The 27,221-nt window shown below is 35.8% G+C and overlaps 1 protein-coding gene across 1 annotated transcript in view; it reads left to right on the top strand.

Annotated features, from left to right (window-relative positions):
* The window catches only part of NRXN1 (neurexin 1), a 733,713-nt gene that overhangs the window by 91,100 nt on the left and 615,392 nt on the right, over nucleotides 1-27,221 (top strand).

The following is a 27,221-nucleotide window of genomic DNA, read 5'->3' as shown; positions in this document are numbered from 1 at the left end:
GAGGTGAGAGAAATAAGAAGGTGATTAAGAAAATTTAATGTTTTTATCAGAAAATACAATTATGGGTGATTCTATAATCGATAAATGAAGCACAAGAGCACTCCTCAGATAGCTCCTGCAAGAAGATACTCAGCTTGTCACATTGTACACATTGAAGAGTCCATTTACATTAATGCATGGCTGATTGGAAATGTGCAGAAAGCACCTGCTCCTGGCTTCTGGAATGCTGAGAGTACAATTTTGCCACCTAATGAAATCAGTGACTTTTTTTTTCCTCCTTATCCATGTTACTTTTGTGTCACTCTTTCTTGTCTAAGCATGGGTTATTTCTGTGTTTCTCTGCATGTACATGATTGGAAAAAAAATAAACTAAATCCCTAATACAACACTGATTGCATCTCCATTTGTGTCCAGACACCTTATACTTTGTCTCTTCATGTTCAGATACTATTGCATTTACATATACTCATGACTCTTACTGTTGTTTCTCTCCTCTTCTTTATTCTCTTTTTTGTCTGGAAATGCTTTCTTCATGGAACCATTTCACCAAATCCATAGGTAAAAGTAAAGGTATTACATGATTTTCTTTATTTTTTAATGCCATCAGTATACTCTAATGTATGTATAAGTAATGCAAATAAATGTAAATCTTTTTGCACTGATAACATGAGGTAGGTATATTTTTAAAGTAAATATTTCATGGATATCAAGGTAAGGAGAATTATCCTAAAGTGCAGGCTGACCTTTTTTAAAGTTTGTCTCTGGGTTTTGTGAGACATGTAAAGCTTTGGCAGTGATAAAGGAGGCTACAGTTGTAGAAAGCATTCAGGATGAAATAACAGCCACGTTTTAAGGTATGCATTTTTCTCTTATCAAAGAATTGTAGTCTAAACCACCAGCCACAGAAAAAAGCACGATGTTCAACAGAGACTCTCTGGAGATAATCTGTCCAGGGCCAGTCCGCAGCTTGATGTAAGTTTTAAATCTGAATAGCACTGACTTCAGCAAGTCTCTGCTATCAGCTGATCACATTTGCCCTGAGATTTTCCTTGTATATTAACCACTTTTGATTATATCTGAGACAAGAATTGGACAAAAGAATGAGGAAGAATGAACACCAAAGAGAAGTGTGGGGTTTATTTCAGAATTTTTTACTCTTTTTTTGTATCTTTATGTAAAGAATACCAGCCATGTTTACTTTCTTTCTCCTGGAGGGAACATGTGCAGTAGGGTCAAGACTTTTCCTGTATAAATAAACACCAGGTTTTGCTATGAGGAGACTTGTTCACAGACGTCACGTAAATATAGTTTTATGATAAGAAGCTGGTCATTAAAAGCCATTAAATCTGTTACATATGATGAATAATACAGTTCTATTAATCTTAAGCATTTGTCAGGGTGTGCATACTCTTGGTATAAATCAAAAATCCAGTCTGCATGGTTGTACTTTGCTAACTAGCTAAATTAGAAACAACCTTCCAAGTTCCTTGGTGTCTTGGCTGATTTAGTGTTTCCACACCTAGAACGTTCATGTGATGGAAAGACTGCAATTACAAACCTGTAATGTCTCATTCCTTTTCGTATCAGACTCTCTGGAGAGACTGTGTACCTGGTTATAGGTGGGATACTATTTAAAGGCTTATGTGTGTTCTGGAGCTGTAAATCTTCTTGCTTAGGAAAAGTTATAAGCAAGTAAAATGAAAAAGTCTATTGGTTTCTTTGTTTTATAGCATTGTTTGGTTTGTTGGATGGCTGATCGTTGTGCTTTTCTTAACAGTACCTTGTATTTATGACTTCCTTATCACTTATTATTACTATCTTATTCCTTAATGGCAGAGGTCTTGGGTGGAGTTACCTTAAAATGACATTTTATAGTAGCTGAACCTTGACATTATATATAATTTTTATGAATATTGAGGTTGATTTTATGAATATTAAGATTATGAATATCTAGATTATTCTATACACAGAATACTTGATGTCACATGTCATATACTGAAGGGTTTTTTTATAAAAGGATTAACACATAAATATTAAGAATATATATTATTAATACCAGTTGATCTGGAAAGCAGATTTTAGCAAAACAAAAAACTTTGGAAGTATTTTGCAATAGTTAGACATTCTATTTTTATTTTAAAAAGTTTAACAATTATATTGGCCAAAAAAATGGCTGAGGATATATTAGCTACATTTAATATTTAATGATGTGCTGTGTGAAATGATCTAAACACCAGTCACCAGTCATCTAATCATTTGACATTTTTCTTTTCACATTCTAATTTTTTAGTAGATTTATCCAGTTTATATGGGAATACTGATTACTATGTTTTGATCACAATATCACAATACTTCGGCAAATATAACGGTGTATATTTATTGAAATAATAGATGGAAAGGGTTTATATGTATATAAACTCCAGTTGCTTGTAACAGAAAATATCCCTCGATATCAAAGCATATTCTCAACTAAGAGAAAACGGCCTCATTTTATTGACTATCCTGAAATTATACTACTATCGACTATTGAAACATGTAACCTCGGAACAGTTGTGATAACACACAATCATAACACATGACAATATAACAAAGTAGGAGGGTAATGGAAAGGAATGAAGGGACGAAAGAGGAACTCAGAATTGAATTCATTTGCACCTATTTCAGTCTTTCATTGGAAGTTCAATTCCTTTTGAGGTCGGTAAGGTCAGTTACAAAAGTGATTGCAAAATTCTGAGCGATTATATCATGAATTAATTTTATTGTGGAAATATAAACAATAACAAACTTTTAAGAAGCTCTACTATGCAATTTGCCCTGAACAGTATAAATGGCTAAAGTATCACCATATTCTTTAATTGTGTAGATATTCTTTGGGATACTGGAAAAGGAAAAAAACAAACAATGTACCTTCAGAATTAGGACAGGATGTTCACAGGGTGGAGACCTGGTGTTGACAGAGGAAGGAGGGGTGAGGCAGTCTTTCCAAGTGGGCAAGCAATATAAAATACAGTATGATCTCACTGGTCGCACCTGGTATTTGTCATTTAGTTGTAAATATAAATCAGGATGCTCTGGATAATTTCCCCAAAAAGTTTTTATTGAAGCTTTATCAGTATTAACAAAGTCATCACTGTTCCTTAGACAAAGGCAGAGACAAAGCTCAGAAGTTGTCACAGTGCTGAGACATCTGTCAGTACTTGAGGTCATACAACTTGATCTATGTACAAACCAGCTGACATAAAGGAGGATATAACATAAAGCTGAGAGCCTATGTAGAAGTTTGTCACATAAATTTAGAGCTATACAAAACTTGTTTCCTGATCCATTTCTCCTCATAGAAGCTAAGGCTAATTCTAGGAAGAGCCACACACTTTTAGTTGTACTGGCATTCATTTTCTGATAAATTTCATATATGTTCAGAAATACTTAGGAATTACTTTTTTTCCCCCTGGAAAGCACCTATCTGTATACAACTTTAGCAGTAGGGTTCTCACAGCTGTGGTGGTGAAAAGATGTAGGCAAGGTAAGGTTTGCAAAGGGGGTGCATGTTTTTATTAGACCACTTGAATATGCTACTCAGAGCAATTGTTTGAATTTGAAGCAAACCTTAAAGGTTTTTTTTGAAATTTTTGCCCAAACAAATTTTGTCTATTTCTCCAACTATTGTATCTGTTCTAATAAAATTATTATTTCCACTTATAGGCCTCATCAAAAGTTAGTACCTCTCGGATTTCCCATGCAAAATCATTTTGTGATGAATAGTAATACAACTAAGATTGCATGGCAACTAATGTAAAACACTTCATTTCTTTATTTCTTCAAAAAAATTCCTCTCCCCCTTTTCATTTTCTTTTGACGAGCAATGAAAGGCATTTATAATTCAGTTACTATAACATAAAGTGACATCTATTACTTCCTTTTTATACTGCAGTTCTCTTAAGCCTATACATATTTTTACCTATAGTTTATTTCTATGTAAATAACCTACTTTTGACTATATATATTACTCATTCTATACCTAAACACTATGTTCATAGTCCCATTCTATTACTTTAGAGATTATGTGCAGCTTTAAATCGTACATGAGTCTCTCAGGTCCATAACAAACTATTACATGATATCTAGCTGAGCAATAAGTGTTTCTACCAAAAGATTGATAGTACAATTGCAATTTATTGTATTAGATTACAGCCTTTTGATGTGCTGGCATTTCGTATACTGTGTATAAATGCTAAAGAAAGACTTCAGAATGTCAATTTATATATATGTCCACTTCCCTGCCAAAAGAGGGCAAGTTTTGTATTGCACAAGCTGTTGTACTGTATCTGTAAAACCAAAGTGATGCCACTGGGTATTTGTAAGAGCAGAATTTTGTTAATTTTCAGTTATACAATTCAGTTGACAACTGGAAAAATAGGACACTGAAAAATAAAAATAATTTAAATAAATCTTTAAACAATCATGAGCACTAAAATGCTATGGTATGTTATAGCTAAGTAATTATGTAGTGCTTGCGTCATGCAACACAAATATCGCCTTGTACCAGTAGCATCCCCTAACATCAAATTATGTGGAATTCAGTCACTAACCTCAACGCAGCCACAAGTTCATCTGATTGTGATGACTTTCATATTTGCTCTGTTTTCAGAGAACTAAAATAATTTTGGCCTCTTTCTTAGACTCTCTGATCCTCCTGGGATCATTGAAAAGCCAATCCTCATCTGCTTTTGTGTGTGCTGCTTCAAAGTGGGTCTGAAAGCCATGCATCCTCCAGCCTTTCTCGACCTGAGCCACCAATAGTCCAGAAGCTGTGTAAATGCTTTGGTACAGCACTGAGCTCTAGCACAGCTTATTATTTTTGGCTCAGAGCCCTGCTGACATGGAATCAGTTACATGCCTTCTCAGCTGCAGCTGGCTTTCGCCTGGCAAGCACAAAATACGGACGGAGGGCTTTCTTGACTCTCTGCACTTGTTCACATAGTTATACATCCTAGGTGATGGCAGCTTATTTGAAAGACTCACTGCTAGAATTGAAGAGAGTTAATTTAGGAGTTTTACACAGAATGAGGTTGCCAAGCTAGAGTAACTGAAATTCTTTCTAAGAAGTGACATTACAGAAGAATGGATAACCTACGTTTCCCTGCTCAATCTCATAGTTGCTTCTACTGATAAAAAAGAACAAATCAATAATGTTTAAAAAATTATCTTCCATTTAACAGGGCCCAAACATTCTAACAGTCTTATATCATTTACAAAATGATTAGAACAAGAATTTTAAAGATATTCTATATAAAATTTACCTGTTTTTTTTTAAATGAGAATTATATTTTTAATTAATTAAGGAACTTCAAATATAAAGCTCTTCAAAGTGCTCCAAAGAGCAGCAACTACATATGATATCTGTTCTATAGTGATTTTTTTTTTTTCTAAAGAGCCTCATAAATATAGTTAAATAGTGGCTGATGTTCACCAAAAATACTGCAATCAAGTTCTTGTGTGTAACTAATGCACCTATGCCTACACATATATGTTCCAATAAATATTTATACTATCTTTATATTTTTGTGGTTAATAATTGTTCAAATTTTTGTTCAATATCATAATGAACTATACATTAAAGGTTTTAATCAGAAGGGTGATATCTTTCTGTATTTGAAAGTTGGGGTGCATTGAAGCAAATAATTTGCTTGCACTTCAGTGGGTGATACCTAGCAAGCCCAGAATATGGCATTTGGAGCTGCAGATACATCTTTTTGTTGAAATGTGATCAATTAATGTTCCCTAGCAAGAAAAATGCAGCAGAATGTAACTGTTGAAGTTTTCTGTCTGAAGTACATGGCTCAGAAGAAAACCATCAACATCCAGACCAGAAATGCAAATTCTGTCTTGAGACACATATACCCCAAATTATATCTGAGATAGCTGATTCCTGATCAGCAGTATGAAAAGAAATTGTAAGGAGCTGATGTAAATATAAAGAAAACTATATGAAGAAACTGGAACACGTTTATTTTAAAAATGTTATTTTTCTGACATAAGTCACTATGTGATAATGTGCAATCCATACCATGAGTTCTAGTACTTTTCCACCACCAAAATAAAACATTTACCATATTCTGGATCATTCTGTTGTCACTCAGAATTACTGTGTATCATATATACATATCTATATACGTCATATCTATATATGTCATAGATCTGGATTCAGAGGAAGGAAAATAAATGTTGAACTAGGAGGGATTTTATGTAAAGAAAATGTTATATTTGTAAAAGTGTAGATTTCTGCTGTGTCCAGAAAGCATTGTAGTAGAAGATTTTGGCTTCCTCAACACTAGGCTCCACTTCTGAGCATAGATTTCTCCAGAAGATGGGTATGCTGACAGAGAGCCTTTCAAAATAATATTAAAGCTCTTTGAAGATGAAGGATATATATTTCAGGCCAAAAAAGTAGGTGGGGATTTATTGAGGATGGGAAAGAGTAAAGCTGGCACTCTGAAGAGGTAAAAAAAAATATTTGAGCAGGTAAGGGATGAAGAAATAGGAAAACTAGGCATTTCCTCCTTAAAGCAAACATTTCTTTTTATATATATATAAATATATATAGCAAATGAGAATTAAAAGCTGCAGCTATCTGTATCTTTTTTGCACAATGAAATTCCATGAGAGTTTCATACAAATTTCTTAGGCATTTCCAACAAAACAGAAATTCAGAGGGGTGTATTCCTTGGATATCCTGCAGAATTTCCTGGAACCTTCTCCTTTACACCTTCTTTTAATATCTGCTGACATTACCGAGCCAAATACATGGTTAGAGTGACACTAAGGATTACAGCTTCTCTCTAGGGTTGCACTACAGCTAAGATTTTCCTAGGATAAAGTTCAGTCCTTGAAATCTACAAGAGCAGCTAAACGAATCAGCCCAACAGACTCTAATTTCTATTATTTCAGTGAAAACCAAAAGTAATTGGAGATTATTGTACATCTCATAGCAGAAATCTCAAATGACTTTAACATTAATCCGATCAGACTCATGCTCAGTGGATCTTCACCAGTTAAGGTGAAAGAAATCAGAGCCCTAAGGAGGAGTATTTTCAAACATCTCTAAGATGTGTCTATATGCAAGCTGACTAAATTCAGGAGTAAACTTTATCACAACTTCCAAAGAAACTAAATTTATTGAAAGTGAAGAACTCCTAAGAAAACCACCTTAAAATTGTGCTGATATAACTGAAAATGTGGACTATGCTCTCTAAATGTATATCATAACAATATTTTTCCACAAAGAATGACTCCCTAAAAAAAGAATTAAAAAAAGATATTTAAATAGTCTGGTCAGAATCAATTGTTCTTTAGAAGTAAGAATGCTGCGTACAAAATTTTTAACCTACGCTTTACAGTAATTTTCTATGGCCGTAATAATATATCAAGCTACTTAGAAACAACAAAATTTGAATTATCCAGTCTCCTTTAAAATCTTTAATTAAACTATATAATTTGCACAGATACTAGTAATATGTCTCTTTCCTGATATTCAAAGCCTGTCATTCTTAATTGCTTGAAGGTAGCTTTCTATCTTCACTTCAGGGACCACCCAGAGCAATTATCAGTAGAATGGTGGAACTGCAATGAACTGGGAAATTCAGGAGCAGAAAGGAGAAGACTTTCATAGGAACTGAGTATGGACCATTGACTGTGGACTTTGCTATGAAATTCCACCTTCACCTTTCTTTTAATGGTTTTCATACATACCAATCTGTTATCCAAATCTTTTTTCCAGACTTGGGAGGAAAATGATTGAATCTCTTTATTGAATTAATTTACTCTAGTGAAAGAAGTAATTTTTTTCCCCACTTACATCAGCTGTGTTTGAGGGGGGTTTTGTTGGCACCCATTTACACTAAATTCATGATCAGCACACCGTTTAATTTAAAGCCTATTTTTTGTAACTTCTTAAGGAGACTTAGTGATTCTGGTACATCTTGTTGCTTGCTTAAAGTAGACATTTGTTCCTCAAAGAAGGGAAACATCTGGACTGATTCACTAGCACCTTCTCTAAAGCTGTGTAGAAGCAACCTGGGATAACAAGAGGCTGCCAGAGAAACTGGTAGGCCACACCCATTGCTGTTGGCATCACAGCATTGACTTGAGTAGCCTCTTTATATTGAGGGTGGGAGGAAATGAAAGCAGCTGGGTCTAATCCCCTTCATCTGCCTTTGCATATTCTTCAGACAGAGAGGAGTCTGCCTGGAAAGCAAAATTGAGCAGTGATTATAAGTCTGTAAATTTTTCACTGGAGTTACCTTTAGTTAATAGGTCTGTCCTGTGTTTCTGATCATGAGCCATTGTTATCCCATTTTCAGAAGGAGTATCCACCCAAATCTTTCTGTGACCATTAATATTCTGCTTCTGAAGCATAACTGCTAGCTGAAAACCCTAAGAGATTGATTCCTGATGCCAGCCACATTGGTAATTATGTGACCCCACTCCCACCCAACAGTAACATCTCTCTCTAGAATTAAGAATTAGAAATAATTTACCTGATTACTCACTTCAATGAACCTGAATATCTTTATTAGGAAGAACTTGGTTTATATCAAAAAGGTGCCAGATAAGTGCTTTCCATCTCTGATAAAAGGGCATCACAGGCATTTTGCTGATAATACAAGCTGGTCCTTTGATTTTCTCAGTTAATGGCTCTGCTTAACAACTTGGGCTTACAAGGTGCTACGCTTAGTATTTGCACAAGTCCATAAGAAATCTTAAAAAAAAAAAAAAAAAAAAAACCCACCAAGCTCAGTTACAAGCAAATCACCTTTGACAACTATGTTTGCATGCATATGAGATACTAAATGTTGTGATTTTACTGTTGAACCTGTGCAAAACAAAATATGAATTAGTTTTAGAGCCAAATGCCTCTTTGACAATGCTGTTTTCACTATGAATGGATGCGTCATTTAAATGGATATGTGATATTGTTTGTATTAACTGCAACAACTAACTAGTTGTTATATAGTTTTCAATTTTTGAAGAGTTTTTTAGGTGTGATTACATTGAAGTGTAACACTGGTATATGTTTACATCATCACAAAGATGATATGAGAGTTCGAATTTCTGATTCTAATTTAATTTAATCTTCATGCACCTGAAAACCCACAGGTCATTGTGGTATAAGTACTGAACTGGTGCTCTCATTTCACCTCAATACTTGTGCAAACTATAAATTCTGAGGTACACCTCAAGGTGCTTACATCATTATGAACCTTCAAACACATGTAAATACAGCTGTGTCTGTGTTAGTTATGAACTGATTTTTTTGGTGTGCTTAGCAGACTTTTCAGCCTTTAGTTCTCTGCAATAAATTATTCAAATAAGGATACTGTCCATGACTGTAACTGTATTATAAGGTTTGGAAGAAAATTTAGACTTCAGAAAAGAATCATATAAAAGTATCTAACTGCAAGATTGGAGCTACATAGGTGAACTTGGAAACTGGTAATTTTATGTGATTCTTGTACAACATATTTATCTGTATAGAATTGGTATGTTCATACACATCCATACGTTCTATTTTAGACAGAGGAAAAGGTCTATCGCAAATCTATGTTGTGAACATTACATAAAGCCACCTGAGTCCCACTGTTAGTCTGCTGCTACGTACCCCCTCAGAGCAAAGAAAGGAGCTGTTTAAACTACTGTGAAGAGGATATATTCTTGTGTTCCTAATGAAAATATTGAGAAGCACTGAATACATGGAGTGAAGCATAGTAAGTCATTCACAATTCTAAAGGACAAACTCCAACTCCTCAACAATTTTTAATAGCAAATATACTTTTAATATACATACATGTAGCTGCATTCAGGACATAGGCAAATACACGGATAAATAAAAATGGCCTGAAACCATTCAGTTCTGCTATACTTCATGAATTTAGCTCTCAGAAGTGCCACTATCTCAAGTTTTCTATAATGAAAAATATGTAATAAAAATGACTGCTGTGTCTGCATCCATAAATCACTATTATGTGTCATTTATTCTCTCTTCCAGGAAAACACATGTATTTGATATTTATTCATCGTTCTAAAATAGATGAGAGAGTTATGACTTGCATTGTCCCTGGAATGGATAGCCTTGTTAACGAAAAAGGGTTTTGAAAGTTCTGCGTTTATTGAGCTGTTATAAAAGTAATACAAAAGTGTAATTAATGTTTTCCTTTTCAGAACACCTAGAAGATCTGTATATCAGCCCTATAGCTTTTAATAAGTACATATAACTCTCAGAAATGTACATATATCTAGGTCATGCTAATTACTCACCTTGGGAGGTAAGAATGTGCCTATACTTCTCTACCTAGTTGGCATACTCTTGAGACTCAAGTCAGAAGAGCAGGCTTCAGAAAGTCTAAAAATACATTTCCTAGGTTCTTAGCCATTAAACTGCTTAAAGAGGAGGTCTCTCATGTACTAGCTGACAGCCTGTATTTTGTATTATGCAGGAAATATGACTAGATAATCAAAACCAACCCTTCTGGCCTTGAAGCCTATGAATCACACGTAGTAGAGAAATTACTGTGCTACCATGTAAGAAAATTGTCAGACTATAAAAACAGCCACCTCAGTTTTATTTTACTAGGAACAATTTTATCGTATTTCTTGCATAGATGAAATTATGTATCAATGAGTCCCCCAAAACACCAACTCAAGCCCTAACACTCTTTATGGACTAACTGGAAAAACTATTCAAAGCATTCCCTTATGTCAGAATGTAACGTGAAAACTGAGACATCTTCATGGAAAAGCCTCAAACATATATGGAAGTATGAATTAAAAGGAGATTAATCTTTCTCAAAGTTCAATATTTTGCTGTGATCATTTATTTTGAATACTTTAAGTTGAATACTACAGTTAATCTAATTTTCAGGAATGCTATGACATTCAGTATCTTTATTTTATACAGATGCTCATAACACATTTACAACTGGGCACGGAGGTTTTCCAGTTATACAGTAAGAAATGAGGTTACCGTGTTATACAGCAATTGCTACACCAGATAAACTCGGGCAAAACGTTTTTGTGAATTATTTGTGCGGTAAAACTTGAGCTGTTCGGTTTTGCTCTTTGATACAGGGAAAAATACTTATACAAAGTTGATAAATTTGATTAGATCATGATTTCTGTTCCTTATTCAGAAAATTTTATAAACCAGAGGCTAAAGCAGTCCCATAAAAGTGCTCTGACTTAGGCAGAAGAAAGATGCAAACTCCTAAGACCCAGAGTTTTAATTTAAAGACTGAACCCAGTGTTCTAATATTTAGTTTCTCTTTGTACCTCACCATTCAAATATATATTCACTGTGAGATAAGTAGTCTTCTTTAGTTGCAATATGCTCACACAAAAGGAGAGGATGGAATGATAGGCTACTTCAGTGAAGGACTTATTATTCTACATCAGAATTATCTTTATTCTTTAAGACTTTAAATACTTTCTCAATCTTCAGTTTTATTTTAGCCAGGAAAGTTCCTGTTATTTGCTGAAATTCAAGAAGACAAATGGGAGTTCATAGTTTCTCCCTGAACTGGTGAAAAAATTGAGGGGTTATTTAATTCAATGAAGTTAGAATATTTCTAGTTTAAAAGCATTCCAAACTTTTCCCTGATAATGCATGTTGACTATCAGAGAGAAGGAGGAAAGCCAGTTGTTGAGGTATATCCTCTACGCATCATTACCGATGTTTAGTTTCACACCTTGTAGACAGACAGACATTAGGTTATTCACATCCTGTTATTGATTGATAATTTATTAATACAATGTGTGAAATACACATACAAACAGCTGAATATATCCCACTGGGGAGAATACAATAGTATATTCACTTGGATGGGGAAAAAAAAAGTCTCTGCTACATTTTTATTTATTTTATGTGCTAATTATAATATAATTATAATATATAATTAAGATGGGAGCAACTCTGTGTGCAGTAAACAGGAGGCCTCTCTTTCACCACATCTATCCTCATTTTCTGCTCTGCCTCTGCATCCTTAATGACGCTCGAACTTACACACCCAGGAGTGCACTGGCTCTGGGGGGAATAACCATAGGGAAGGGGGAAATGGACATTCAGTCTGCTCGCATAAGGAAAAGCTGAATGCTATTTTTCCATATCTTTGGACTGTGTTCAAACTGTACCGATGCCGCACAGAGGAACAGACTTCAAATACACGCCCGTAGCTCCTCCTGTGCTGCTGCATGGTGAGCGTGGGGACTTCAGAAGCTCTGCAAGCAGCTTCCTTCTTGGGCTCAGTGTCATCCCTCAGAACTGGCAGCGTCTGATATTTTCAGATAATTAATTTAGTAGAAGTGTTTGAGAATAGGGCATATTGAAATGTCACTACAAGGATACTATCATATTTTTGAGGGCTGATATGGAGTAACTGACAGGGCGGGGGGGGGAAGCCGAGCCCTCCAGTGGTTATACTTATATCATTTTGTATAATTTATATTGGATTATAATATTCACTTTCACATAAATAAGTACATGGGAGGAAAAAACCACACAATCTGTTTTCCTTTATATTTGCAATATAGTATATATTTATATTTATTTTATCTTGTGTTTCCTCTGTTTAGCAAGAAAACTGATTAAGCCCTGATGCGTTCATGGTTGCAAAATATCTGTCATTATGCTGAGGGACAGAGGAAAACCTAATTGTCAGTTAAAGCATGAACTTTCTATACCTCAAAGTATGATTCTCAATGACTATTTTGCCCTTAGTGCATTTACTGACAGTTTCAGCAGATGTTTGAGTATCAGTGAAGTGTGGTCATGACTGTTGACATGCCCAAGAATGTTATTCGTGCTGAAAAAACAGCTTTCCAGTACTCTAGAATTGCTATATCTTTGATACAAAAGCTAGATTAATTTATTATTTTAGGAGCTCTGCATGGAGCCCCTCTGATTGCTTTGAGCTTATTGTAGGGTTTTGGTCTGTAAGTAGGCACTAAGAATAAAACCAAGCAGTGGTGCCAATCAGGATGGTTTGGGAAGAGAAATTTATCAGTAGTAGCAGAGCCAGAAAGGAAGAGAAAACTTTGAACATTGTTGCTAGGTAAATTTCAGTGTGTATTGGTACATAAATTAGCATTCTTTTTTTCTGGATTTCAGGTTTTTTTAGAAGCTATGCAAGTTGTATTTGGGCTGGTTTTCCTTCTGCCTTGTTTTGTGTGTTGGTTTGGGGTTTTTTTCTGACTGAAATGAGTAATGAACAGGGTTTCTGTGGTCTAAGAACAAAGCCACTGCCTGTGTGGAGACAGATGAAATATTAATTGGATTACAGGTGCACTTAATTATCGTGCACTGAAGGTGTTCAATTTTCCTATGATCAAGGCAGTAGTGTGAATACGGACTGAGAAGAAGGTTTTTTCTTGTGCTAAGTAGAAACCTCAGAGAATATGAAAAGGGTGAGTAAAGCTGACTGGAACTTTACTGGAACTTTATGCATCTCTTTTCCCTCCTGTTTCCTGAAGGACAACGTTTTTCCTTATAGTGTGAAAGTTTATCTTTCTTTTGTGAAGCGCTTTGCTAATTAAATACCTGTAGCACCTGTGAGGTGCTTGCAGTGGGGGAGGATGCTACTACTACCCCTTTTGGCACAGGGTAGTAAGAGTGGCCTGTTCCAGGTTACTATCTTCAAAACTTTCCCCTGAATAGCTAAGGCATTAAGTAGAAAATTACCTGGGCAAACTTCAGTAGCCTGACATTTAAATCTGTTTCTAGACAGATTTGAAAACTACCTGCGTCTGCAAAGTCTCAGTGAAGCCAGGAAGGCTCTGAAGAGCTATAGAAATACAGGCATAAAAGATTTTATTATTCCATTCTTTTCTCCTACTGTCTGCATCTCCCCGCTGCTAGGAGAAAGGTAACCGCTTCAAAAGCTTTAAAACACCATAGCTATTTCCTGCAAAGTATTTTCTCCAAGGACTAACTGTTCTAATATTCAATAGGCCCAGACAAACCTTTAATAAAACCAACCACCCGTCCACTTTGTTATTTATATTGCAAGGGTCAGGAAGGGGATGAGAAGTTTAGAAGAATGGGAAGTGGAAAGAGCCGTCAGTATGGGAGTGGACCGCAATTTAGAAATGCAAAACCCACACCTGGCAGTCCTTTGACATCACAAGGTTCTTTCTTGGCTTGACAGCATAGAGAAAACTGCCTGAGAGACCTGGAAGACATGCCTAATGCAAGCTATCTAGTTCATTTAATCTTTAAAAAGAACCACCCTGCTTATGCATTTCTGTCACTTTTGATGTATGATCAGAGTTCAACAATGCTATATTTTTGTCAAAGACATTTCAACTCCGACGCTTTCATATCTTCAATTTTCATAATTGATTTGATAACAAAATTACTTATATTAAGTTCATGACAACATTTTTTTGAGAGAAAAAGGCTTCATTCAACCAATCTCCTCCCCTCATTACTGTATTTTAACTCATTTCTCTGAAAGTAATATTAAATATTTAGGCTATAGGCCTGATTTGATCATCACCTGTACATCAGTAAAGAATCTTTTCAAATACAGTGAATTAAAAAGAGCTGTGTGTACTTTAGCATACATGCTTTCAGACCAGTTGAGAAGAAGGATGTTGTGAAGTAGGTCTATGTCAAGAGAGGAAGGCTAATGAAGACAAAAACCCAAGACCCCTAGGTCTTAAGCAGAAGTCTAGGCTATTTGCCTAACCAGATTAGGTCCATGAGCAAAACTAAACAGCAGAGTGCTCTCACGTAATCCAAGAGTTGATAGTGGTGGCAAAAGAATTAAGAAATAAGCATAAGAAGGCATAAGAAAGAAGAAAGACTTTACTATGTTTGCCTTTAAAATAAGCAAGCTGAAACAGTCAAAACCAGTTTTAACTGTCCCCTTTACACCGCTGACTTCTGTCCATTTCCACCAAAATAACATAAGTTTTTGTGTAGCTTGACATTAAATAAAGACAAATAGTTCAAATAATCTCTGACTCTTCAAAACATAAACATTCAGGGATAGCTTTTTAAAATTATGAAGGCACGTAACTCTCATATATGGTATTAGGTATCTGAGTACTTCTAGAAGCCTACTTAAAAACCACATTATTATAAGCTTAAAAGACCTCGAAGAACAAATGCTTCAAATCTAATATCAAATATAATGGTAGAAGAAAATGGAATGGAGAAGGGAATAGGTAGAGTATATATTATTCCATAAAATAATGTGTTTGAATATCATGCCCAAACATTTATATTCCCCTTAAAGAAAGATGTTGAATTTTTTATATCTAAACATGGAAAAAGCAAAAAAACCCTCCACCCTCACTATTTTTAAGTCTAAAAGTTTTATGAGGAAATGGCATACATGCATTACATACACAAAAACATTACTTACATGCATTAAAATGTCAAATAATCTGAAACAGAAGTACCGCTATTTCAGAACTACTTCTTTTTGTATAAATCCAGGAGCAATAGCTATAAAAAGTGACTCTAGAGCACAATGCAGCATGCTGAATGCATTTAAAATTTATCAGCAAACTCCCTGTAGTTATCAAGCTGGAGAACATTTATCCTATTCATTATTGACATCTCCCAGAATTCTTTCTATGGTTTTGTGCAAATAGCTTGTCAGCCTTTTGGCAAATAGGGGTGATTTTCAGTAACATTTTTCAGATTCTTCAAATTGAATTATACATCCAGAGGCAGTCAATCTTTCTTACCATTAATTTTACAGAAAAAAAATCTCTTTGTAGTGAAGGCTAGCTCTACAAAGGGGACCTGAGCATTGCAACACTAACAGAGATCTAACCAAAGTGCTAGAGAGTTCCTGCCCACCAGAATTCAGAACCCTTCGCTTAGTGCACAGGATTGTTCTACAATACATAGAGACATAGTAAGTGCTTTTGGGTACTGGAGGAATTTTAGTATTGGAAACTTCCGTAACTGGGAAGAAGTGGATGAGTGAAGATTGTGAGGTCTAAACTGTGGTTGTCACAATCTACGTTGTGAATTTGCAAGCGTCTAAATTCTGGCATTGAACATGACAACGCTAAGAAGGCATGCGTGTGTGTGTGTGTTTTGGCAGTTTCTAGCTTTTGTTTGTTTTCTTCAAATTCAAATCTGTTAAAACGTGTCTATAATTTTAATGACAGTTATAGACTGTTAACCTGATTTTAGTAACTCATTAAAATGACAGATATATTAGCATTTGATTAGTATATAAATACTGGACAAGGTCTTTATTAGGGCTTTGATCTCTCTTTTCTTGCCCATTGAGAGTCTGGAAAGAAGGCCTAAACAGATGAAGATTACAGCAATACATGAAATCTTTATATCATGGCTAACACCAAAGCTGAGAATAGCGCTGGGCTGTAGCTTACTTAAGCGTAGAGAGCAGAGTCACTGCCATGCAACAGGTTGATCCAGCGCAGACAGCAGAATCACTAGAGGGACAGTATAATCTCGGATACACAAATCTTTTATTGCTACTGACTGAGACACACTCAGAAAAGATTTAAGGTTTTGATCAGCCTGGAATATGTGGGGCGTAAAATTACTTCCCTTCCAGTACTTAGAAGTTCAGGACTCATCTGCTGTTATAAAAGTCAACAAAAGTGTGAAAATTGAAGTGTGCTGAATGAGGTGCTATGCAATGCATTTAGTTTGGCATATCATATTGTAAAGAAAAGTCTGAGGTTCTCTTTAGCTATCAAATGTAGCCTTCTGCAAATGGAAAAAGGTGAGTTTCTAGAATTGCAGAATGACTTGCAATGATTTAATACTTTCCTTAAGAAAACACTTATTAGTATAGAAGGTTGGATTGCGGGAAAATGCCTTACAAATCCAATGAGGGTTTGCATATGGATTATATTACCAAATGTCAGTTAATACCTACTTTTTTGTACAGCAAACCCACCTCTTATTATCAAACTGTTTATGTCATTGTCTAGTTTTCAATTGTCTTAAAGAATGCACATATATCAGGAAGGTCAAGAGCTGATGGTCAATAAGTGATCATTTTTTTCACTGGTTTTTATATATTGAAATAAGGACAGACATGACAAAGTATTGTTTTCAAGATTTTACTTGTTTTGAATCTTCTGTCGTAGTTCTACTTTTCTGTGTTTTCTTTGGAGTGAAGGAAGAAAACAACTAATGCCTTATGTCCCAGTCTTATTGTTTGGCTGCAGGAAATACTCCCATTTTCTTGAGCAGGATTTCAACCTGCAAGCATGACATGGAATGGAATTTGGCAGGTTTTATATTAAGTGTTTTATTAAAACTGGAGCCATATCTTGCTGTAGCTACTGTCTTTCTCTTCAGTTGCCAAGAGTGGAGAGTCTAAGACCAGGAAGGCAGGGGTAGGAGTGTAGGCAAAGATATGTCAGGCAGTAAGTCCATTGTGGTCAAGCAATGAAAGAGGCTATCAAGGATGGAAGACAAATTTCAAAAGGCACCTTTCTGCTAAGCAGAAGTCCTCAATAGACAGAAGTTGCTGAAGAGCACTATTGCTGCCTCTGTGGTGAATTCAAGATTTGGTAGAGCTGTTGCTGGGGAACAGATACACAAAACACAGTATCCTATTTCTCCTTACAAGGAGAAAATTTTTCACAGGCTGTCTCTTGGGAACAACAACTAATTGCTCTAAATTTGTAAGAGAGGAGACAGAGGAGGACTGTGGTATTAATTATTGTAAAGGTATTGGATATAACTGTATAAAAGCCAATCTTCTGCCATGCAACCAGGTAGTATATCAGCTACTAATTTGCTTATGTGGTAAATTGTGAGTGCTGCACTTATCGTTGAATTGCTCATAGAAAAATGGAAAAAAGCCCCACCTGCTTTCCTTCATCAAGCCCACAGATGATATTGTCAGGCTGATATGGCAGAAATTTGTTTCGTGTTCAGAATGATAGTAATGAAAAGAGTCATCCATAGAGCTAATATTACTATTGATTTAATATTGTTTGGGTGGGTTTTTTTTCCTTGCAGTATTGCATTGTCATGACCTTTCTCTCTTCTCTACTTTTAAGAAATGAAAATATATATCCCTCAGTCTATACTTTGAAATAGGCAATAGCTGCTAAAGGGATGTTTTTTAATTTTGGGCTTTGATGAAAGACTTTAAGACTTTGGGCTATGACAGGTTATGTCATTAAAATATACTTTAAGCTAGTATATAAAAACTAGAAAAGTGCAGGGGTCTTAAATGTTTATAATAAATTGATGTATCGTCATCTATGTGATGAAGCAGTAGTTTGAATAGTATATTTGCAAAGGCACGCACAAACTACACTAGTCGCAAAAATAGAATATGCCATAAATTTATGGTAGAGACTAAATTAGATGATATTATGGAGTTATCAAGTTCAGCAAGTATTATAAATAATTTCTTAATCAAAGATACTAAGCAGTTAGTGTTAATTACTGTATTCAAATTAGAACATAGATGAAGATACAATACTATGTTATTTAAAATACAGTTTTAATACAGGCAATGCTGAGATGAAATTGCTTTCAGAGCTGGAAATATGTTGTTGATAAAATAAAATTGCTCAGTATCAGCTGGCAATTGATTCCAGCTATTCATCAGGCTCTTCCTGAAAAAAGTTGTAGTCGATCAAACATGGCTCTGTTGTATGATGCAAGGAAAAGCATAGATGTGCTAAGCAGGTTTTCAATGTCATTCCAGTTTTGGTTACTGTAAACTATAAAGCTTTAACTATTACTCTTCATCTGAATAACTTGTATCTTTGTTTTTGAAGAGATATGGTTTTTAAAAGAAGAAATATGTGAGTCAGATGCCTGAGTAGTGCGATCTTAAGGTATAGGAATAACAAAATGTGGTTTAGGTCTTGGAACCCAAAGCTAAGTTGCTATATTCCACATTTACATCCTCCCCATTCAGATTTGCTCTGGGGAAGGAGCAGCAACTCCTTCACTAGCATGGGTGGGTCTTGGCTATCCAATTTACAGCTGCTTCAACATGAAATAGCAGTGGCATTATGCATGTCAGGTCAGCAGTAATAAGGCTTTCGAGGTATTATCTTTAAAGGCTGGAAGGCTGCAGATGTAATTTACAGACTTTTTCTATTGTTCTTCTCTACATTGTGTTGAGATTTTTTTCATTGCTCATAATCACTTTGAAGAATGAGATCTTACCCACACATTTATAAAACTCTATGTTCATCTCAGCAATTAGAGGGCAAGAAAAGGGCAAAAGTGCCAACAGGTATTTTTTATGAAACTTTATACTGTTTCATAAATTGTACTAGGAGCTAGGATCTAATTCAGCCTCCATCGAATTTAGGGCCACCTCAGAGACACTTAAGCCAAATTATGTGACTTTGAATGTCCCATTACTGCATCAAGGGATTAATATGAAACAGTGCTTCTTGAGGGAGGCCCTTTTTTGTGACAGTGTAATGGGAAGTGGTGCCGGAGAGCCCATTTGCCAACTAGATGCAACGCAAGGCTTTCTTTCCTGCTGGGGTAAGTCCCAGAAAGCTGGCTAAACTGTGTTAATAGTCCCTTGTCTGTCATCAGAGTCCTGTGAAAGGAGGTAGCAAAGCTGGAAAAGTGCTGTCTTGTACTTCATCTGATGTATGACATAGCATTTTTCTCTTTATTTTTCCTCCCTAAGGAAGTCACTTGGAATTCAAAATGTGCTTAGACAAGAAGATGGTTCCTCAGATAATCCTGACTTTCCTTTCTGTCCTTATTAAGACTATATTCTATATTTATCAAAAAAGTACGTCTGTGCCTTCCCTAGTCTAGTTAATCTCAAAACTTCAGTTCTATCTGAACAGGTTATTTCCGAAGAATGTAAATTCTATTGCTGGCATACAAAGACATTGGCTTAAGAGACATGCCTGTTAATCACACTAACCTACAAAGCAACCTTTGAAACCAAGCTGCAACAGGATGTATATTTCTATGACTGAGTCCATGCCATGAACTTATACCCTAATATGGGAGAAAAAGAAAATGTTCTTTTTATGGTGCAATTTAATGAGAAGAAAGTTCTTGCAGGGGTTTTTTTATATTCACTAAGCCATGTTCTAACATGTGCATGTTATAACATCCTAAAAGTAATTTAAAATACCTTTCTCTACATATATACAAGTTGTATGAAAAAAAGAAAAAAGTATTAGGAAAAATAAGACCTTCACACAGTATTTGAAAGTTTATGATTTGTTACAGTTTGCATACTTTGATTTGATTCTCTTGGAGATTTTGTTTTGTATGATTTTTCAAAATAAGAAATGACATTTGGGGAAAAAAGAAAGAGAGAGACCAGCTTCTGTGCAAGAAATCCATTATAAGTCTTTTTTTTTTTTTTTTTTCCTCCCTGTGTGGTTCACAGAGATGGAAAAAAGTTATTGATCCAAGCAAAGGATCAATAGGAAGAGCCATTCACAATTAGACATTCTGTAGAAAATAACTTGAATCAAATTAACCTGGAGCACTTGATGCAGTCTTGTCTGGTAACCTTGCTCTCAAACATGTTTTAAGTTTAATAAATTATATTTATGTGGTAAAAAAGGTTGTCTTGAGAATTGTTAAAGATATACTCTCTAGGTTGCACTGTAATCCCCTTTGTAATCACTTATTAGTATAGCTTTTATGCTTTGAGATTATAGGGTTTTATTTCAAAAGACCACGGTCATACTGCTTTTATTAGTTTTACTTCTAAAGGTCATGTCACAGTTGTCAAAATAAGCATAGATCTTAGTATTAATATTTTAAATGTATATTTAAAACACAATGTCAGCAAAGCTGATATTGTTACTCTCCCTATGGTAATTTAAGGTTGGGGAGCTTTACTGATTAAACCCTTCATTTTAATTTTAAACATTTGCATTTAAAAGGTAACTTCTTTGACTGGTAATAAATGAGGCATTGGTTATATTTAATAACTCCTATGCATTGTGGTGTCACAGCAGACCCAAAAGATAGTACATGCTGTCACATTTAGGATGATAGATTTTATAAAATTATGTTGCATAAAGATGAACTCTTTTGTGCTACCTTGCAAGGTTGCCATGGTGATGGAGCACTGCTTCATGGGAATTTCACTTTTCTGGTAATGTTAGATAGTGAACCCAAAGCTGCTTCTTTAGGTTGTTCTTAAATCTCACTTTTAATATGGTATCTTTTTGTAGCGAATTCTGATTCATCTTTTGTATCTTTATTTTCTCAGAAATATCTCCTATAATGCTGCCATCGCTAAAGAACTAAACTTGTTAACTTACCAAATGCTGAGCATAGTAGACTGTCTGAAGATTTCATAATTTTATGTTCCATGCCATTGTTCAATTTTATAAATATTTAGGATATGTTTTGCAATTCTATACTTTCTCTGAACTATAAAAAGAAAGATCTCAGATATTTATAACCTATGGAAATATTTTTATCATGCGAAAACATAACAGACAGTATGCTGTAAACAGATCCTGTCAAAATTTTTTTTTTTTTTAATTAGCAAAATGAATTTAAATCTTAGATGTATGGAAAATAGTTACAAAATTGGTTTTAGATCTGCAAACAAATAACTGGAGTTATCCTGTGTTTCTCTGTAATATATGATGTATTTTTATTATCCTATATAAGTAAGAAATCATATCAGAACTTCAGTTGATTCTGACATTCATAAGCCAGTGATTTTCTTTATCTTTACAAATAAAAATGACTGACATGGAAATCCTTACTCCCTTCCTTAAGCACATATTTCTGAATGTTTGGCTGTGGATTGTTCACTGTGCTGAATCAGCCAGAACTATAATATTCTCAAGATACAGCCAACTTCTTGACATATGGCAGAAAATATATACATGAATGTAAGTCATACCATTTGGTACCCAGTTGGAGCTCCCTAGCTATGCTAATGAAATTCATGCAACAGGAATATTTTTCTGGAGTAAGGATCTCTTGCTGTTTTCAAATGAAAACAGATAAAATAAAATGCTTTCCTGAGGAAAGTGTTGGAAATCGTTCTGCATGTTCTTTTGCCCCATTCATATTGAATGTTCCCCCAGAGTGCTGCAATATTTGTTCAGAGCATCTAGGAGAGAGACTAGCAAACATTTCACAAATGACTGAGCCAACTGAGAGCGGGTGCTGGAAGATGTGAGAGCCTCTTCCTGCATGCCTCTGCGTGGGGAAAGACGGCACCATGCTCAGTGTGCTAATTAAACAGGCTTTCCTTTCGTTCCTGCCTCCCATTTGAAGTAATCTTGGAACAAAGAGAGACTGAAAAGGGCAGAAAAGGGGTGTCTTTGGAGGAGTGGAACGAAATGAGGAAAGACTTTCTTCTCCCTTACTTGCAAAATCTTAGACAAATGCAGTGAAGAAATAACCCTTCCCCATTTACAACCTGTCCTACTGCCAGTGAAATCCTTCACTGTATGTAAACTTGCATGCTGTCCTCATTTTCCTAAACTTTGCACTTGTAAGATTTACATGGACCCTTTGCACATGCTGTCTTTCTCCCTAAAATGAAGTAGTTTTTCAAATGTTTGCATCATGTTGCTTACATGAAGAATTAAAAGCTGTTCAGCAGACAGCATGCTCAATATTCTCATTTTTTTCTTCTAATCTTCATTTACAAACTCTACTCAATAATTAGAAGAACAAGAACTTTTTAAAATTTGTCTTCTAGTGTGAGAGTTCTTGTTTTGTTTTGTTACTTTTGTTAAAGAGCTACTAAATGTCAGAACGTGCTGTGATCGTACCAGTTTCAATTAATTTTCCTGTTCCCCAAATAGTAGGAGTTGTTCTTAATAATTTTCTAAGAAGCAAATTTAAACTAAAATTTCAGAAGTATCTTTTTATGGAATATGTTAAACTAGCACTAATTTTGTTTTCATATATTGTAAATAACTTAGACTTCAACATTTTCATAGAGCCATAGAATGGTTTGGGTTGGAAGGGACCTCAAAGATCATCTAGTTCCAACTCTCCTGCCATGGGCAGGGACACCCTCCACTAGACCACGTTGCTGAAATCCTCATCCAACCTGGCCTTGAACACTTCCAGGGATGGGGCATCCACCACAACCTCTCTGGGCAGCCTATTCCAGTGCCTCACCACCCTCACAGTAAAGAATTTCTTTCTAACATCTAATCTAAATCGACCCTCCTTCACCTTAAACCCATTACCCCTTGTCCTGTCACTACACTCCCTGATAAACAGTCCCTCACCATCTTTCCTGTAGACCTCCTTCAGGTACTGGAAGGCCGCAATTAGATCTCCCCAGAGCCGCCTTTTCTCCAGGCTGAACAAGCCCAACTCTCTCAGCCTGTCCTCGTAGGAGAGGTGCTCCAGCCCTCTGATCAGCTTCATGTCCCTCCTCTGGACTCACTCCAACAGCTCCATGTCTTTCTTGTACTGGGGCCCCCAGAGCTGGACGCAGTACTCCAGGTGGGGTCTCACAAGAGCGGAGTAGAGGGGCAGGATCACCTCCCTCCACCTGCTGGTCATGCTGGTTTTGATGCAGCCCAGGACACAGTTGGCTTTCTGGGCTGCAAGCGCACACTGCCAGCTCATGTTGAGCTTATCAATCAATACTCCCAAGTCCTTCTCCTCAGAGCTGCCCTCAATCCATTCCTCGCCCAGCCTATAGTCGTGCTTGGGATTGCGCCAACCCACGTGCAGGACCTTGCACTTGGCCTTGTTGAAATTAATGCAGTTCACGCGGGCCCACCTCTCCAGCCTGTCAAGGTCCCTCTGGATGGCATCCCTTCCCTCCAGTGTGTCGACCACACCACACAGCTTGGTGTGACTGGCAAACTTGCTGAGGGTGCACTCGATCCTATTGTCCATGTTGCCGACAAAGATGCTGAACAGTGCTGGTCCCAGTACCAACCCCTGAGGAGTGCCACTCGTCACCGTTCTCCACTTGGACATTTTGCTCCAGAATATCACTATCTTTAAAAATGTAATATTATTTCAGTAAATATTCTACAAAATTTGTAATTAATAATATAGTTCATTACTAAAAATCACTTCTTCGTTATCAACAGTACTACCAGAGGGTAGGGGGACAAGCTGGGGAGGAAGGCTTCAAAAAAGTTTGCCACTCATATTATTGTGCTTGTTCTAAATGATAGTCATAATTCCCTACTCTATAATTGTTCATCTTTATATAGAGCCTCCAGTTCTGAAATACCTGTTCATTAAGAGATGACTTTGTCCTTCTGGCAGTTCGCTAAAATATTGATACCACCTCTCTCTCCCTCTTTGAGAAGGAATATTCCCCTGATCAATGTGTTCAACATATGAAATGCATATGACTTTTTTATCTACTGCAGTCAGACCCTGAGCTTTCTTCTTCAAAATATAAAATCAGACAATATTTTGGATAAGAAGCCACGCATCATTAGCAGAACATCTTCTGTATCTATTGGCACCTCAGTTCTGCCTGATAAAGAACAATTATGTAGGGAAATGTACAATACTACAAACCAGAGAGAGAAGATAGAAATGCTTTTTTTAATAAGCAGCAATTCCTTACTGTCATAAGTTATTCCCAACTTGATTTTTTTAACAGAAGCATTTTTTTTTCCACATAAATGAATAGCAGAAAAATCACTTTCACTTCAGATACAAGCTATACCCAGGAATCCTGTAGTATTATCACTGCAAATAAAATGCAATGACCCTTAGTATGCAAAAGGTTAAATACTCCGGTAACACATTTTTGTATATTTGCCGTGCTGACTCACTGAAGTGTGCACACGAGTTGTCTCTCTCTTGCCTCCCTCCCTGTAATAAGTACGCCATACTCTTCAAAAAAGATTACTTTCTTTACCGTCTGCTTGACAAGGTGCATACCAATTTCATTCCAAAATTTTACAATAAGCTGATCTTTCACTTTGAACATGCTGACAGATATCTTGGGTTGGGAATGTAGCAGGATACTGCTAGATGCTTCTCGTAAGTAGCACTAAATTGTAGGACTTTTTAATTGCACTTTAAGAACTCTGTACTGTTGATGCATTTATTTATTCAAATACAACACTTAATAGTGAAGCTTAAGAAACTCACATGAGCACTCTCATGGCTGAAGCTTGTGTAGGGAAGAAAAAGGGTGAGAATCAAGAATCAGATTTAGATAGCATTCTCTGTAAATGAATGTTTTCTTCATGTATGTATCTCAGCATGGCTCATTAGTGAAGCAAACCAACACCTCACAGGAGAGAGACTTGTGTCTTCTCTCTCTTATAACCTTAAAATAAGATCCAAACAATGAAGCTGAGTCAGAGAGGAGATGGCTCGTTGTGTGGGACATATATTTATTTTATGGTACCTTTTGAAGTTGTTGGGTTTTGATTTTGATCTGAAGTGAGAAGTTTGACAGATATTATTAAGTGATTGATAAAGTGCTCTGAAAAGTGATTGAATGTTAATAAGTGTATTTGAAAAGTAATTGAAAATACTGCTCAAATTATTCTCATTTTTTAATGGCACTGGATGCTTATAGAGTCCTGTGCAAAAATGAGTCCAAAATAATAATTTTTTAAAAATAGAGTCATCTTAATAGTCATTAAAAAAGCTTCATGAACCAGATTTTAAAGTTGATGGCTTGGGTTGGATTTTCAAGAATCTGTTACTTGTAGGATAAAAACTCCAGCTTCACCAGTGCACAATGGTTAAGGATCTCATCTTTTTTTTTTTTTTCCCTGTTGCCATCTTTAGCATCTCTGCTGCACACTGGTGACAACTAGACTAAGGGTGATCAATCTCAACCTCTGCTGTAAATTGTAGTAGAAGAACTTTCTGATTTATTTTGTTATTTATTTAAACGCAGCACTTAGAGTGGTGCTAAGAACCTTGTGAGCACTCTCATGGTAGAAGTTTGTGTAGACAACACATACATGTCTTTTGGCTTCTGTCATCTAAATACTTTTTTGCTTTGATTTGCTCTTGTTAACAAGCATTTCAACAAAGCTATAATGCTTTGGGTATGTTGGAGAGAACCCCGTAAACCTTACCACCTTGCTCCGTTGAGCTTTGTTTAAATTAGGTAGGTTCTCTAAGCGCTGACATGTTTTTGGAGGTCATGACAAGTAGGCCAAGGAAACCAACTGAAAGAGTTTTGCTGGTTCTTTACTAAGTAATGTACTGACTTCAGAGCTGCTTGTCTTATGTTTAGGAATCTGCATATCATAGGTCCATAACAGAGCAAGAAAATCTTAAAATGTTTATATTTGCTTTATGCCTTTGTGATCAAAATGTAATTCCTACTCTGCAGGAATTTCTAGGGTTTAAAAACCTTTTTCATCCCATAGAAACTGGGTTTTCAGAACTTTCTGTGAAGTGGCACATTTTGTCAATGATGTTGGCTATTACTGAAATAGTCTTGATGTGAGATTCATTGAATCATAATCAAAAAAGGATATACGGCTACAAATCTGGATGCAATCTGGAGTCTTCTTGGGCCACATGCTCAATTTGAGCATCACATGTGCTGCAGGGACTCACCTCATTGCATTTCATTGTAGAATTGGCTTCTACATTTGTAAAATGTACCCTGGCCAGAGAAATTTGCTATTACACTTGTAAGTGCAGTATAACATGATATATTTTAAACATTTTTTAGAGGTATATGACAACATTTTTCCTGGGAGACTCTCATTTCTTGATTGGACTTTAAAAATAAGTCAAGTATGCTGTAGTCAAGAATAAATCACCTAAATATCCACCTTGGGTAGGTAAGAGAGGGACTCCTGAGAAGTCACTGAAAGTGTATGCAAAGTTTACTCATGAGGCTTCATTTAAGGGTTTTTGAGATTGTGAACCAGAACATGCAGTGGGAAACAGAGAGTTATATTCTGACCCAGTTTAACACAGACCCACATTCAAGGGCAATGAAAGATGGAAGGATAGACTAGTCTTAAACTGTTTCACTAAGTTAGCCTTCAAGGGAAGAAACGTGACTTTCTAATCTAGCATTCTTTCTCCCTCTTCAAAAAATGTATATTTACTTTTGTTATGATACTTTTTCTGTATTAATTACATTGTTTACATTATTTTCTAATATTTTAGTTATACTTAATTGTATTAATATACTGTTATTTATATTTACTTACTATTCATAATAACTGAGAGAATGTAAACATTATAAATCCCTAATCTCTCTCTTCATGAATATGGGAAGATGTATACCTTCTTTCCTACACTGCAAAAAGTA

The sequence above is a fragment of the Balearica regulorum genome, chromosome 3 (assembly GCF_011004875.1).
Source record: "Balearica regulorum gibbericeps isolate bBalReg1 chromosome 3, bBalReg1.pri, whole genome shotgun sequence".
Classification (NCBI taxonomy): Eukaryota; Metazoa; Chordata; class Aves; order Gruiformes; family Gruidae; genus Balearica; species Balearica regulorum.
The sequence above is the reverse complement of the archived record's forward strand: the minus strand, read 5'-3'. Positions and strand labels throughout refer to the sequence as shown.